Raw genomic sequence first — 15078 nt, 5'->3', positions numbered from 1 at the left:
TAAATTCAATGACCTCACATTAGGGCTAATTTAAGGAGCTAACCTTTCTATTCAGCTTGGAACAAAAGCAACCACCCGCTCTTCTCTCTTCTCGCAAATGATGAGGACAGACAATATGGGATTATTATCAGCTTTGTACCCTACTTGTGAGCTTTGCAGTAGCATCTGGCTGGCTACTTTTGGAAACCAGATGCGAGCCTCCATGGACTTTGATTTGGCTCTGCACAGCAATACTTAAATGCTCAGAAATTAATCTAATCTATGCTCAGAAATTAATCTAATCTCTGCCACGGGAAGTGGTGATGGCCACTAGTTTGGATGACTTTAAAAGGGGCTTAGTCAAATTTACAGAGGACAGGTCTATCAATGGCTACTAGTCTGATGACTATAGGCTACCTCCAGCCTCAGAGGCAAGATGCATCTAAATACCAGTTGCAAGGAAGCAACAGCAGGAGAGAGGACACACCCTCAACTCTTGCCTGTGGGCTTCTCAGATGCCGGGCCATTGTGGGAAATAGGATCCTGAACTAGACAGGCCTTGGGCTTTATCCAGCAGGGCTGTTCTTATGTTCTTATTAGCTTGGATGGCTTTAAGAGAGACAAATTCATGGAGGACAGGTCTACCAATGGCTACTAGTCTGAGGTCTATAGTCCACCTCCAGCCTCTAGGGGTGTGCAAACAGGTTCGACGTCACACGTGTTCGACTTTGAACTGGTTCAGTTCGACCATTCGGGATCGAACCCCACCACCCCGTTTGATCTGACCCTGGAATGAACACACACCCCGCCGACTGTTCGGGGGTTCGCGAACATTCGCACACTTTTTTTAAAAAGAAAAAAAATTGTTTACCTTACTCTCCCTCGGGGGAGTTACTGGAGGCAGCGGGGGCAGGGGAGGGGAATCCGCAGAGGTTCCCCCTTCCCCACCAGCTCTCTTTATAGCTCCCTCTGGCAGGTTTGGCCAGCTCATTGGCCGGTTTCCAGCCTTCTCCTGGTGGTGCGGTGGCCATTTTGGAGGCTATGCGCCTGCGCAATTGGCCTCCAAAATGGCTGCCACGCCACCAGGAAAAGGCTGAAAACTGGCCAAAGAGTGGCAGAACTGGCCGGAGGGGCCTATAAAGAGAGTCGGTGAGGGGAGGGGGAACCTCCACGGACACACACTCACCCACCGCCTCCAGGAACTTCCCCGAGGGGGAGTAAGGTAAAAAAAAATTCTTTAAAAAACCAACGTTTGCAAAACCACCACCCCGCCGGACCGAATCGAGCCTGGGGGGTTCGAGGAGGTGCTGGACCAAACTGGCCCAGTCAGGTTCGAGTCCAATCTGGACTCGAACTGAACCGGGCCCAGCCAGTTCCATGCACTTCCCTACCAGCCTCTGAATTCCATTTGCAGAGGAGTAACAGCAGGAGAGAGGGCATGCCCTCACGTCTTGCCTGTGGGCTTCCCAGAGGCATCTGGTCGGCCACTGTGAGAAACAGGATCCTGGACTATATAGGCCTCAGGCCAGATCCAGCATGGCTGTTCTTATGTTCTTAAAAACTTATGTTCCCCAGTGTCTGAGCTGACATGCTATTTCCTACGCTGTTCCTGAGCTCACACACTATTTCCTACGTTATTTTCTACCAGCATGAAAACATGTGCATTCTTATGCTATTTTCTGCTACCATGAGAACTAGAAATTTGATTTTTCTTTTATTTTTTATTTGCAAAATGGGACACTCTGTCCAAAGGGCAGAGAAGCAAAATTGGTGGTTTATAGTGCATTAATTGGCAAGATTAGGGTGCTCCTTAAAACCGAAACTTTCAACAAGATGATAATGATCAACGGATGTGCTGGAGTGCCACAGCTTTTGTGCGATAAAGCACAGCTGTCACCCCAATGCTTGTTTGTAAGAAGCTGTTCTCATGCATATGCGATCACGAGCTGTTGTGGCTTTATTACATCAGCTCTTCATCTAAGGAGGGCAGGCAGGCTGGGATGGGGTAAGAAAGAACGATCATGAGTCCATGATAATGGTTTCAAAAAATGCTTTCTTGAAAAAGCAGACTCGTGATTGCTGCATGCTAGCAACCAGAAGACGGTAAGGCGAGTTCTTTCACCATAATACTTGATTCTGCCACTTCACCCACATGGTTTCCTTCATAGTTGCGATTTTGCTACTGTGCTTTTAAAAGCATTTTTAAAAAATGTTTTGCTGGGTCAAACCAAGTTCCATCTAGTTTAGCCTTCTCTTCCCATCAACGGAGAAATTCCTCTGGGAAGCCCGCAAGCGATGAATGAAGGAAAGAGTCCTTCCCTGGCTTTTGCCCTCATTCAGAGGTATACTGCCTTGATTCATGGAGGCTCTATCATGGCTAATTGCAGCAGGTGGGTCTGGCCTCCATTAGTTTGCGTTAGGCCAGTGCTTCACGACTGGTGGTCCTCCAGATATTGCTGAACTACAACTCCCATCATTCCCTATCACAATAAATTATAGCGGGGGGTGATGGGAGTTGTCATTCAGGAACATCTGGAAGGCCACTGGTTGGGAACCCTTGCCTTAGGTGTTAAGCCAGATGCTTAATTTTTTACCTAATGCTTTTTCAGTCATCCAGATCAGGGAGATAATTATCCTTTATTCCAGGGTCATAGGAAGGCTGGAAGACGTTTGTTTGTTTGTTTGTAAATTGCACCAGCACATCAGATATTTCCGGTTGTATCCGGGAGTTATGCTGCCACCCCGATTAACTTTGGGGAAAGGGAGCGCCAGCGGGGGAAGAGCGGAGGGAGGGTAAGTGCACCCTCCCCCACTCTTAAAGCAGCCCCCCCCCTCAAATCCGTGCACATCCCAAATGCCCTGGGGAGGCGGGGAGAGAAAGAGGAAGAACTAGAGGTGCAGATGCTCTTTGCCTGGGCCGGCTAGTTTTTTCTAAAGCGGTTTGGTAACTGGCAGATTCTTTGGACCAGTTTAGACCCATTTCACACATTTGCCGTGTGATTACACCAAAAAATTAAAACAGTAACTGGTTAACTTGAGCAATCTGATGAGGCCGCCCGTAGCTCAGTGATAGAGCACCTCCTTTGGATGCCTGCAGCCCTAACTGGAGATTGCCGGCAGCATCTCCAGGTATTGCTGGGAAAAACTCCTGCCTGAAATCTTGGAGAAAAAGACCTACGGTGAGAGACCTTGGCCTTTGAAAAAGACGCCTGCCTGAAATCTTGGAGCTGCTGTTGCCATTCTGTGTAGATTAGGGCTGCACAACTTCAGCCTTCCTGCAGATATTGGACTACAACTCCCATCATCCCCGACTATTGGCCACTATGGTTGGGGATGATGGGAGCTATGGTCCAACACACATTTTTTTATGTCCGCTCAGCTAATTTTAGATCCCACTCAGGTTTAATCAGGAAGGCCCCCTTCTGAACGCACATGCTTATAAGATTTGTAGAAGTATGTTTTTGTAAGTCCCTTTCCACTTTTTCAAGTTTAGAGATGTTTACAAAAATACCTTTTTTGTTTTGCAATTGCATACAACCGGTTAAAACCCAAAAAAATGAAACATTAATCTTACTATTATAAGCCGAATGCCTGACGACTGAACCACTTTCTTTTATCTGGTTTCCACCTGTTGTCTTCAGGGCTTTGGTTCCGGATCTGGTTCAAGGCAACTCAGAGATTTTAGGTTCAGGTTCAGTTCTTGTCCACGGGGAAAACTTCTCTCTGATGGATTTTGGTTTCAGGGTTTGGTTTGGCTCCCTGCCAGAAATCAAGCTGGTAGATTTCTGAAGTATGCCAGTGGTGGTAATTGCATTCATTAAATGCAATTCATTCAAAAAGGAATAAAAATAGACAGGCGTCACTAGGGCAGTTCACACAATCATAATTGGGGTAGGAGAAGTATTCTACCTTAATTCAGGAGCTGCACTCATATTAGGGTAAGTTGGGGCAGGGAGGTGGAGCAGAGCAGAGCAGGGGGATGCAGGGGGGGACAGAGTGCTATCATGGGGAGACCGTTTTAAGGCTTTACCCCCAAGCCATCAGCAACCAGGCAGAGAAATGTCTTGAATTGACCCTGGTCACCTCTAGAAGTTTGTGAACTGGCTCGAAATTGAGCCGGTTCGAACTTGAACTGGTTTGGTTCAAAGGCTCGACATCGTACAGAACTTGAACTAGTTCGATCCGAGGTCGAGCCGAACTGCTTGGGCTGGTTCGGGCCCAGTTCAAGCTGGGGGAGCTTCCCTAATTAGTTGATATGTTGAAGAATAACTCGAATTATACCTTTGGTGGTGGCGGCTGCAGCAGACACGGTGGCGGGGGGGGGGCCTGTGGTGGCTTTCCCTGTCCCCCTGCCGGCCTCCACCCAAGTCTGCAAGGCTGGCATCTGCCAGTTTTGGGTCCGTTTCAGCGCCTCTCAGGCCTCTGCATGTGCGTGGTGCACATGGGCCACACACATGGATTCAAATCGAACCGGAAAAACTGGTTTTGTGCCCACCCAACCTCTATCAGCCTTATGTCACAGCTTAGGAGCTCCATGTGACAAAGCCCCCGATGCATGAGTACTGTGGCGATCAGGCACACTGAAATTGGCTCAACTTCAATATAGGAAGATAGGAAGTAACCGTATACCGAGTCAGATCCTTGGCCATCTAGCTCAGCATTGTCTACACTGACTGGCAGTTCTCCAAGGTTACAGGAAGGAGTCTTTCCCAGCCCTACCTGGAGATGCTGCCAGGGATTGAACCGGGGACCTTCGGAATGCAAAGCAGATGTTCTACCACTGAGCTATGGCCCACTCATCAAGCGCAGAGACTGCATGCCTCCAAATCCCAGATGCTGGGGGCGATCCGCATAGGCCGTCACTTTTGGGCCTTGCTTGTGAGATTTTCAGAAGCTGACGGCTTTGAGATTTGGAGTGCTAGGCTCAGTGGGCTGTGGACAGGCCTGGCTCAGGGAGCCTCAGGCACCTCAGGCACCTGAAGAAGCATGGTGTGTTGCTACCCTCACTGTTAGCCCTGTGCTGTGCAGAAGAGCCGGCCAGATACCATTTGCCCCTCCCCGTCTCTCTGAGAGGAGAGCTGGTCTTGTGGTAGCAAGCATGACTTGTCCCCTTAGCTAAGCAGGGTCCACCCTGGTTGCATGTGAATGGGAGACTAGAAGTGTGAGCACTGTAAGATATTCCCTTCAGGGGATGGAGCCACTCTGGGAAGAGCATCCAAAGGTTCCAGGTTCCCTCCCTGGCAGCATCTCCAAGATAGGGCTGCGAGAGATTCCTGCCTGCAACCCTGGAGAAGCCACTGCCAGTCTGCATAGACAATACTGAGCTAGATGGACCAAGGGTCTGACTCGGTATATATGGCAGCTTCCTGTGTTCCTATGACCAGGAAGACCCGAGTTCAAATCCCCATTCAGCCATGAGATTCCTGCCTACAAAGCTGCTGCCAGTCTGTGAAGACAATACTGAGTTAGATAGACCAATGGTCTGACTCATTACATGGCAGGTTCCTATTTTCCCCTCATTATTTCTTTCCCCATCCGCCTCCTACCCCCTTGGTGTGCAGAATGTAAAGTTGTTCCATAGAGTCGGTGCCGACTTCTGGTGCCCACAGAGCCCTGTGGTTCTCTTTGGTAGAATACAGGAGGGGCTGACCATTGCCTCCTCCCGCGCAGTATGAGATGATGCCTTTCAGCACCTTCCTATATCGCTGCTGCCCGATATAGGTGTTTCCCATAATCTGGGGAACATACCAGCAGGGATTCTAACCAGCAACCTCTTGCTCTCTAGGCTTTCCCCGCTGCGCCATTAGGTGGCTCGGTCTTGTGGTAGCAAGCATGACTTGTCCCCTTTGCTAAGCAGGGTCTGTCCTGGTTAGCATTGGAATGGGAGGCCACCTGCTAATTCCTCCTGAATCCCTTCCCTCCCCTGATCTTCACCTGATCTCCACCCATCCTGTCCTGCAACTGGGAGCTGCCAAGCCTTCAGGAGTCACTCCCCTCCACCATGCAAGGGCTCCCACCACAGCTGCCAGCTACTAAGATGATTACGACGAATATTTATATACTGCTCTTCAACAAAATTCTCAAAGCGGTTTACATAAAAATAAATAAGACATCAAGAAGATGGCTTCCTGTTCCCAAAGGGCTCACAATCTAAAAAGAAACATAAGGCTGACACCAGCAACAGCCACTGGAGGGATGCTGTGCTGGGGTTGGATAGGGCCAGTTGCTCTCCCACTGCTAAATATAAAAGAATCACCTCTTAAAAGGTGTCTCTTTACTCAGTTAGCAGGGGTCAAGATGCAAGCCGCCTCCTTGAGTCACACTCAACCATCAGCCGGGTTCTGGTGGCTGCAGGTGGCCGAAAGTGGTGGAAGCACCTTTCTGGGGGAGGGGGACCTTGGCAGCCCCTTGCCAGGGGAGAGTGAGTGTGCATGTACCTGAGCACACATGGGTTTGGATGCCTTCATGGAGGAGAGGTCTATCAATGGCTACCAGTCGGAGGGCTATAGGCCACCTCCAGCCTCAAAGGCAGGATGCCTCTGAGTACCAGTTGCAGGGGAGTAACAGCAGGAGAGAAGGCATGCCCTCAACACCTGCCTGTGGCTTCCAGCGGCATCTGGTGGGCCACTGTGCGAAACAGGACGCTGGACTAGATGGGCCTCCTTGGGCCTGGTCCAGCAGGGCTGTTCTTATGTTCTTATGTTCACATGCTGCTGTGGGGCACGCCGCCACAAGTGGGGGGGGGACACACCCCTGTTCTGGACATGGGGCCACTCTCCCCTTGCTATGCCCCTGCCTCCACCCGACTCCACTCCACTCCAGCTGTGCCCTTCCTCCTCCATGGAGGAAGATCCTCCCTCCTCCTCCTCCTCAGTGGTGATACTCTATGGTGGTAGGCTCTTCCATCACACTTTCTCTTCTGCCCCCTCCCTCCTGGCTTTTCAAAAGCCAGCGGCAGGGGAGAAAAAAGTAGCAGCTGTGGGTGGCGTATGCATGCCACCACTGGAGGAGGCTGCAGGCTGCCAGAGCCAGCATGGTTAGAATGTTGGGCTAGGACCAGGAAGACCCGAGTTCAAATTCCCATTCATCCATGAAGCTCACTGGGCGAATCTAGACCAGTCATGTATCGCTTAGCCTAACCTACGTCACTGGGTTGTTGTGAGGATAAACATAACCATGTATCCAGGCTCCTTGGAGGGTCTACGTGAGCGGGATATAATTTTATTTTATTTTTAAGTGGCAGGTAGAGGCTGGCCACTGGCAATCTGCCACTTCCACCCCTCCGCCACCTGAGACATCTGCCTCACCTGGCCACATTAGTGGGCCGGCCATGACCTCAATCTAGCCCAGCAAGGCAGAACTTGAGTTGTGATGGACATACCAGAAACCGTGCCCTGCCATTCTCCAGTTTCTGAGCTTTCACCAAGAAGTGAGTCACAACCTCCCAAGCTGAACCCTGCGCAGGTGCAAAACACGCACAGCCCTGTCTGATGCCACCTCACTCAGGTTCCGCTCCAAAGCCTGGCTGGGGAGAATGCAGTCGGACGCCTTCTTCCCCGGCTTCCTGATGTTTTAGCAGCTTAAGGTATATATGATGCCACACTGCAGGAACACCAATGCAAATTCATTTGCAAGGTCTGTGCATAAGTAAAGGAAGTCTGGTACTGAGGTCTTCCTCAACAGATTCCGTATTTCACAGTTAGGAAATAGCAAGCTGCCAGCTTCTTGGAAGGGCTGGAACCATTGGATACCTTTCCCATGGGAAAGGATTTCACATCTGCTTCAACTCCAGGAGGTGAAACTGTAGTCAACACAGGAGAGGTCATTTCCTTTTGAAGAGTTGCAGGATTGACTTAAGTAATTCTCTTCTATCCCATGGATAGAAGAGGACTGTCTTCCTTGGACGCCTTCAGGAGAACCTTAAAGATCCATCTTTGTATCCTGGCTTTGAATGATATCCAGTTTTAATGTTATCTTTTAATCTTAACATTATTTTAATGTTAATTGTAATTTTAATCTGTTGTTAATTGGTTTTTTATTTTAATTGTTATGCTTTTTATTTTCATTTTCATTTTTTTAGTGTAAACTACCCTGTGCCACTTTAGGAAAGGTGGTATATATATCAAATGAATGAATAAATAAAATTAATTGCTAAAATGGTAGGGGCCAATTCTCAATCGTAATACAGGAACGTAGGAAACTGTCTTAAACCAAGTCTGACCCTTGGTCCATCTAGCTCACTATTGTCGACACCAGGGGTTCCCAATATGTGGTCCTCCAGCTGTTGCTGAACTACAACTTCCATCATCCCCAGCCATCATAAATTTTAGCTGGAGGTGATGGGAGTTGTAGTCCAGGAACATCTGGAGGACCGTGCATCTACACTGATAAGCAGCATCTCTGCAGATCTCAGGCAGCAATTTCTCCCAGCCCTACCTAGGGATTGATCCTGGAACTTCTACATGCAAAGCAGATGCTCTCCCAAGCAGCAATGACCCCATCTTGAATGGAAGCCGTTCCCTCTGGCCTAGAAGACTTGACTCTTTTGATTTTTTTTAACATTTCTATCCCGCTCTTCCTCCAAGGAGCCCAGAGCCCATCACCATCTGTGCATGGATATATTTATCCTCACAACAACTATAAGAATCTAAGAACAGCCCTGCTGGATCAGGCCCAAGGAGGCCCATCTAGTCCAGCATCCTGTTTCACACAGTGGCCCACCAGATGCCTCTGGGAAGCCCACAGGCAAGAGCTGAGGGCAGGCCCCCTCTCCTGCTGTGGCTCCCCTGCAACTGGTACTCAGAGGCATCCTGCCTCTGAGGCTGGAGGTGGCCTACAGCCCTCCGACTAGTAGCCACTGATAGACCTCTCCTCCACGAAGTTATCCAAACCCCTCTTAAAGCCATCCAGGTTGTTGGCTGTCACCACATCTCGTGGCAGAGAATCCCACAAGTAGATTATGTGTTGTGTGAAAAAGTACTTCTGTTTGTTGCTGGTCCTAAATTTCTTGACAATCAATTTCATGGGATGACCCCTGGTTCTAGTGTTATGTGAGAGGGAGAAAACATTCTCTCTGTCCACTCTCTCCACTCCATGCATAATTGTATACACCTCAATCATGTCTCCCCTTAGTCACCTCTTTTCCAAACTAAAGAACCCAGATGCTGTAGCTTAGCTTAGTCTCATAAAGAAGGTGCTCCAGGTCCCTGATCATCTTGGTTGCCCTCTTCTGCACCTTTCCCAGTTCGACAATATCCTTCTTAAGATACGGTGACCAAAGCTGTATGCAGTACTCCAGATGTGGCCGCAGCATAGCTTTGTATTATAATAATTATAATATTAGCATTTTTATTTTCAGTCTCCATCCTAAGGATCTCTAGCATGGCATTTGCCTTTTTCACAGCTGCTGTGCACTCAGTCGACACTTTCAATGAGCTGTTGCCCACCACCCCAAAATCTCTCTCCTGGTCAGTCACTTACAGCTCAGACCCCATCAATGACAATGTATATGTGAGGTTGGGGTTTTTTGCCCCAATATGCATCACTTTATATACACTTGCCAGCACTGAACCTCAATTGCCATTTTGTCGCCCACTCACCCAGTTTGGGGAGATTCTTTTGGATTTCACTGCCCTAAATAGTTTGGTGCCATCTGAAAATCTGGCCACCTCGCTGCTTACCCCAACTTCTAGATCATTTATGAATAAATTTAAAAGCACCGGTCCCAGTACAGATCCCTGGGGGATCCCACTTCTTAATTCCCTCCATTATGAAAACTCTCCATTTATACCTACCCTCTGTTTCCTGTCCTTCAACCAGTTACCAATCCACATGTATACTTGTAGCCTTATCCCATGACTGCTAAGTTTTTTCAGGAGTCTTTGATGAGGAACTTTGTCAAAAGCTTTTTGGAAGTCCAGGTATACTATGCCAACCGGATCACCTTTATCCGTACACCTGTTGACACTCTCAAAGAACTCCAAAAGTTGGTGAGGCAAGATTTACCTTTGCAGAAGCCATGCTGGTTCTCCCCCAGCAGAGCCTGTTCTTCTATGTGCTTAACAATTTTATCCTTGAGAATGCTTTCCATCAATTTGCTTGGGACAGACGTTAAGCTAACTGGACTATAATTTCCAGTCTAAACCTTTGAGACAGGTTAGACTGAGAGATACATGACTGGCCCAGAGTCACCCAGTCAGTTTCATGGCTGAAAGGGGATTTGAACTCAGGTCTCCCAGGTCCTAGTCCATCACTCTAACCACTACACCACACTGCCTGTGCTCAGAGTGCTCTTGTCTAATTTATATGTTCCACCCAGACAGCCTGAAAATAAGCTCCAGGGCTAGCCTTGATCAGTCTTGTCTCAAGCTAAACCCAAAGTCATTTTCATGGCTGAGACATATTATTTATGCTGCCAGGAGGACAGGCAGTTCTGTCTCACTGTAGAAAGCTAAATGCATGAAGCTGCCTTATCCCAAGTCAGACCATTCATCCGTCTCGCCCAGAACTGTCTACTCTGATTGGCTACCTAAGATTATTTAGCTGGAGAAGCCTGAGAGTGCTCCTGGGACCTTCTGAATGCAAGACGACGTCTGCTTTGCCACTGGGAACTGTCTACTCCCTGTTGAACTCAGGGTGTGTTCCTTTGGGTCCCTTCCAGGCAGGGCTGGCCCTGGCACGAGGCAGTCTATTTCAGAGCAGCAGGTTCTGAACTACCATGCACACATTGCCAATTGCTTAATTTTCTTAAGATACACACATACATACATACATAGCTTTATTTCGGTCTGTGACCAGCTACAGAAACAGAATAAAAATACAAGCAAACCTCGTTCTATGTGGAACCGCTATTCGCGGTTCCGTGTATCCGTGGATGGTAAAAAGACACCCGACCTGAGTGATCTCTCTATCCACAGATACAAAATGGTTAAATCCCACGTATCTGCAGTTCCTAGAAAGCTGGAAATGACCATGGAAGTCATTTTCGCCGCCATTTTAAGAAACAGAGTCATTTTGTGGCTCTTCTCCTAAAAATATATTATTGTTTCCATGATTTTTCATGGTTTGGGGAGGCATTTCAGGGTTTGGGGGGGGCATTCTTCAACACATGGGGACCCCGCGGAGCACAGTACTGTAAAAACTTTCTGTTATTGTCACCTTAAATCGCTATTTTTTAAAAAACTTTTTTGCTTTCTTTTTCACTATTTCCCCCCCATTCTGGAACCTAACCCCATTTTGCCATAGGCACAATGCCTTGTTACTCCCGGTTTCATTACTTGCAGTAGTAGGTGAGGAACGGAACCCCCACAAGTAAGGAGGTATACCTGTACACAGCAAAATAATACATCTTACATTAAAAATAGTAGCAAATGACTCACCTATCTGTGTCCTTAGCAAATTTGCAGAAACATTCTGATAATATCTAATGACTACTCCTGAAAAGTTACAGACAGTTTTCCAAATCAATAAGATTCTGCCTAATCTTACAGACAGCTGCACGGAATTTTGCCACCTTGCAACTAATTTCAGTATACTGGTCAGAAAGTAAGTACGTCTCATAAAACACTTCAGAATGGCCTGGAAGAGCAAATATCGGGAGCAATAAGACAGTTCTGGATTTCCGGATAAAATTTACAATGAAAACATACATGTTCTATTGATATATCTTTCTGAAGTGGAAGTTTGTCTTGTCAAAATGACACTGGTCCACATCCTTCAATGTCCAAATTCTCTTTTCCAACCACTTCTAGAATGTTCTCTCAAACAAGCAAGTTCTCGTCAGGTATAAAGCTACTCCTATTGGTACCTGATAAGAACTTGCTTGTTTGAGAAAACATTCTAGAAATGGTTGGAAAAGAGAATTTGGACATTGAAGGATGTGGACCAGTGTCATTTTGCCAAGACAAACTCACTTGAGAAAGATATATTTTGAAATTGAGGTCACCAGGTCACCGTTGTGTGGACTTATTCATTTATGCATCATGCCAATCTCCACATCATGGACTTTATTATTCCTCCCAAACCATGCAGTTGTTTCATTGATATTATTTCCCACTGTCTTGTTTTGTCTTAGAATGAATATATTTTTCACTGTTGATTTACTGGGATGAGAAATGCTTGTTCTTTCATCATTTGGTCAATGGATAGTTTGTTGGGGGATCTTTTTGTTTCTTGCTGGTGTGTTCCAAAACTTACCAATCAAAACTGCTATAGGTAGAAAATGACATCTGGCCATAATAAAAACCTGTTTATGACCGGGAACCATTAAACTAGATAAATGAACTTCTGGTTTAAGGTTACAGTTGATTCTTTCCAGTTTTAAATAGCTAGGAACCAAGTTCATATCATTTTGATGCTCCAGATCACTAATTCTTTATTGCCTTAACAACACTCATAATTGATAATTATAATTATCAATAATTGGAAGTGGTGGGTGGTGGCAGCAGAGACTCCTCCAAGACCGCCGCTGGTCTCCCAAATGACAGCCTGGGTTGACACAAATGGCCTCTGTGCTCATGCACAGAGGTAACAAAATATCCTGCAGCAACAGCACCCTAGAAAGGCAGACAATCACCCTTTGGGTCAGTTGCAGTGACTGAACAGGAACAGGGCCTATTTTCTGGCCACTCTCTCTAGTTAAAGTTGAAGGTCCCTTGACAAAGGGGAAAGATCCACCAGTAACAAATAACTGCTTTCATTGGTATATGTAATAATTACTTTCAGTGCATTGATGTGCTGAAAATTGACCTGGACCCTCGAATACCATGTCATGGTTGGTTCCAGACCACCAGGGCATTTGAGTTGTATGCCCCTGGTCTACTACACTGACTAGTAGGAGCTCTCCATGGTATCAGGAAGGAGTCTTTCCCTGCCCTTCCTGGGTTGCTGGCGATTGAACCTGGGACCATCAGCATGCAAGTCCTATGGTGGAATAGTGCAAGGACATCCTAAAATGAATGCTGGGGAATGCCCACTGAAATGCACTGGTTCCTTCCGAATAGCCACGGAATGCATTGAATTTGAGTTGTTGTACACCGCCCGGAGCCTTTGGATGGGGCAGTTTATCAATGTAATACATAACTACATAAATAAATTCCAAATGGACATTCAGCAATTCCATGCATTCCTATGGCTATTTGGAAGGAACTAATGCAATTCAGTGGGCATTCCCTACCATTCATTCTAGTATATTCCCTGGAATTGACATGATCCTTGCCTTCTTGTAATAGAACGCTCCCCCCCCCATTGCATTTATTTATGTTAGGGGTGTGGCCACTGGGATGGGTGTGGCCATGGGGGTGTGATGGTCAGGGTGGGTGTGGCTATGTGGGCGGTCATGGGGCGTGCCAGCACTTCTGAGTTTGCAACTACATCACTGTCAGCAACATCTGGAGGACCACAGGTTGGGAACCCCAGGTGGAGACCATACTGAACTAGATGGACCAAAGGTTGGACTCAGTATAAGGCAAGCTTCCCCTGCTTAGCTTCACCAAGGTGGCTGTATCATGTGCCACCTGGAGACTTTACAGACAGGGCTTCTGCCCCAAATCTCCTTCAGAAGAGTGTGTGTGCATTCACACACCAGCCAAACTTACCTCAAAGTCCCTTTGAGATCCTTGGACCCACTCCATACACAAAACGGGCTTTGTGATGCAAATTCTAGCTTTTCTTGACATATGTCTGGGTTTTTAGAATGCTGCTTTTAAGCGAATTTTTCTGAAAATGCCAGAACAAATAGGGAGAGGCACTGACGTAGAATCATTAGCATGGTAAGAGGGATGCTCTCTTCAGAAATGCAGATCTATCTCTTCAGGGAGCTCTCTCTCTCCCCGCCCCTCCCATTGGCTAGATGGAAAACACTGACGCCTGCCATGTGGACTTGTTTCAAAAGAAACCCAAGAACAGAGGGGAGGGGTTGCTTCCCTCAATGCCGTGAGCATACTTCGAGGTGGCTTTGTTCAACATTTTCCCCGCAGCCTGAAGCCAAGTGCGAATAACTTCCTGGGATTTATTTTATTTATTTATTTATTTGATTTCTATACCGCCCTTCCAAAAATGGCTCAGGGTGGTTTACACAGAGAAATAATAAATAAATTAAATAAGATGGAACCCTGTCCCCAAAGGGCTCACAATCTAAAAATTTATGAGAGGATTTGGAAACGAGAGTGCAGCCTCTTTCGCATCAGCATCCTCCTTGACTTCTTGACTTCTTGTGAAAAGTGAGGAGAGAGTTCCTTAGGTACGGGTATGTGCAGATGACTCCTGTCGGCATCTTTCAGGGTCCCACCCTGATGCCCCTCTCAATTCTCGGGAGCTGATTTGTTCTTATTGTTCTGTGACATTTAGTTAGTTAGTTAGTTTGTTTATTATTTACATTTCTATCCTGCTCTTCCTCCAAGGAGCTCAGATAACACATGGTTTTTTTTATCCTCACAACAACCCTGTGAGGTAGGTTAGGCTGAGAGATACATGACTGGCCGAGAATCACCCTGTGAGTTTCATGGTTGAATGGGGATTTGAACTCAGTTCTTCCCGGTCTTAGTCCAACACTCTAACCACTATGCTATGCTGGCTCTCAGGTTTAGTCTCCAGGTTCTGGGAATTCATTCAGCTTTTACTTCCCTCACTGCCACCATATACATTCTTGTTGCCCTGCTCTTAGTACTCGACACCTTGGGCTGCATAGCCTCATGAGCGCAGGATATGCATATATGATCAGGGTATAAAATGAAACACAAGAATAAGTTTCTTATTTACTGATGAGAATAAAGATCTCTGCAAAGCAGGACACACACGCTTCTCTATCAAGTTACTAGGTACATCTGCTGTTCAACTTTCTGAGTGTTTCTTTTCATCTGGATAAAATGCAACATATAGGGTGGCGTATGTGAAAAAGAGATAAATGGGACAGAGGTAATTAAAACTGGGTTTGTAAACTTAATGAATTCATAGGAACATAGGAAGCTGCTATATACTGAGTCAGACCACTGGTCTATCTAGCTCAGTATTGATGACACAGACTGGCAGTGGCTTCTCCAAGGTTGCAGGCAGGAATCTCTCTCAGCCCTATCTTGGAGAAGCCAGGGAGGCCCAGAGTCC

The 15078-nt window shown here is 46.9% G+C and overlaps 1 protein-coding gene across 1 annotated transcript in view; it reads left to right on the top strand.

Moving 5' to 3' along the window:
* Positions 1-1151: 1151 nt before the first annotated feature.
* Positions 1152-15078, top strand: part of GRHL3 (grainyhead like transcription factor 3) — a 133994-nt gene continuing 120067 nt past the window's right edge. Inside the window, exon 1 of the mRNA XM_053268008.1 lies at positions 1152-1201. The gene's annotated coding sequence lies outside the window, so the exon portion shown is untranslated. The remainder of the gene's footprint in view (positions 1202-15078) is intronic.

This window comes from Hemicordylus capensis, chromosome 7, assembly GCF_027244095.1.
Source record: "Hemicordylus capensis ecotype Gifberg chromosome 7, rHemCap1.1.pri, whole genome shotgun sequence".
Classification (NCBI taxonomy): domain Eukaryota; kingdom Metazoa; phylum Chordata; class Lepidosauria; order Squamata; family Cordylidae; genus Hemicordylus; species Hemicordylus capensis.
Note: the sequence above shows the minus strand (reverse complement) of the source record. Positions and strands in the feature narration are given on the sequence as shown.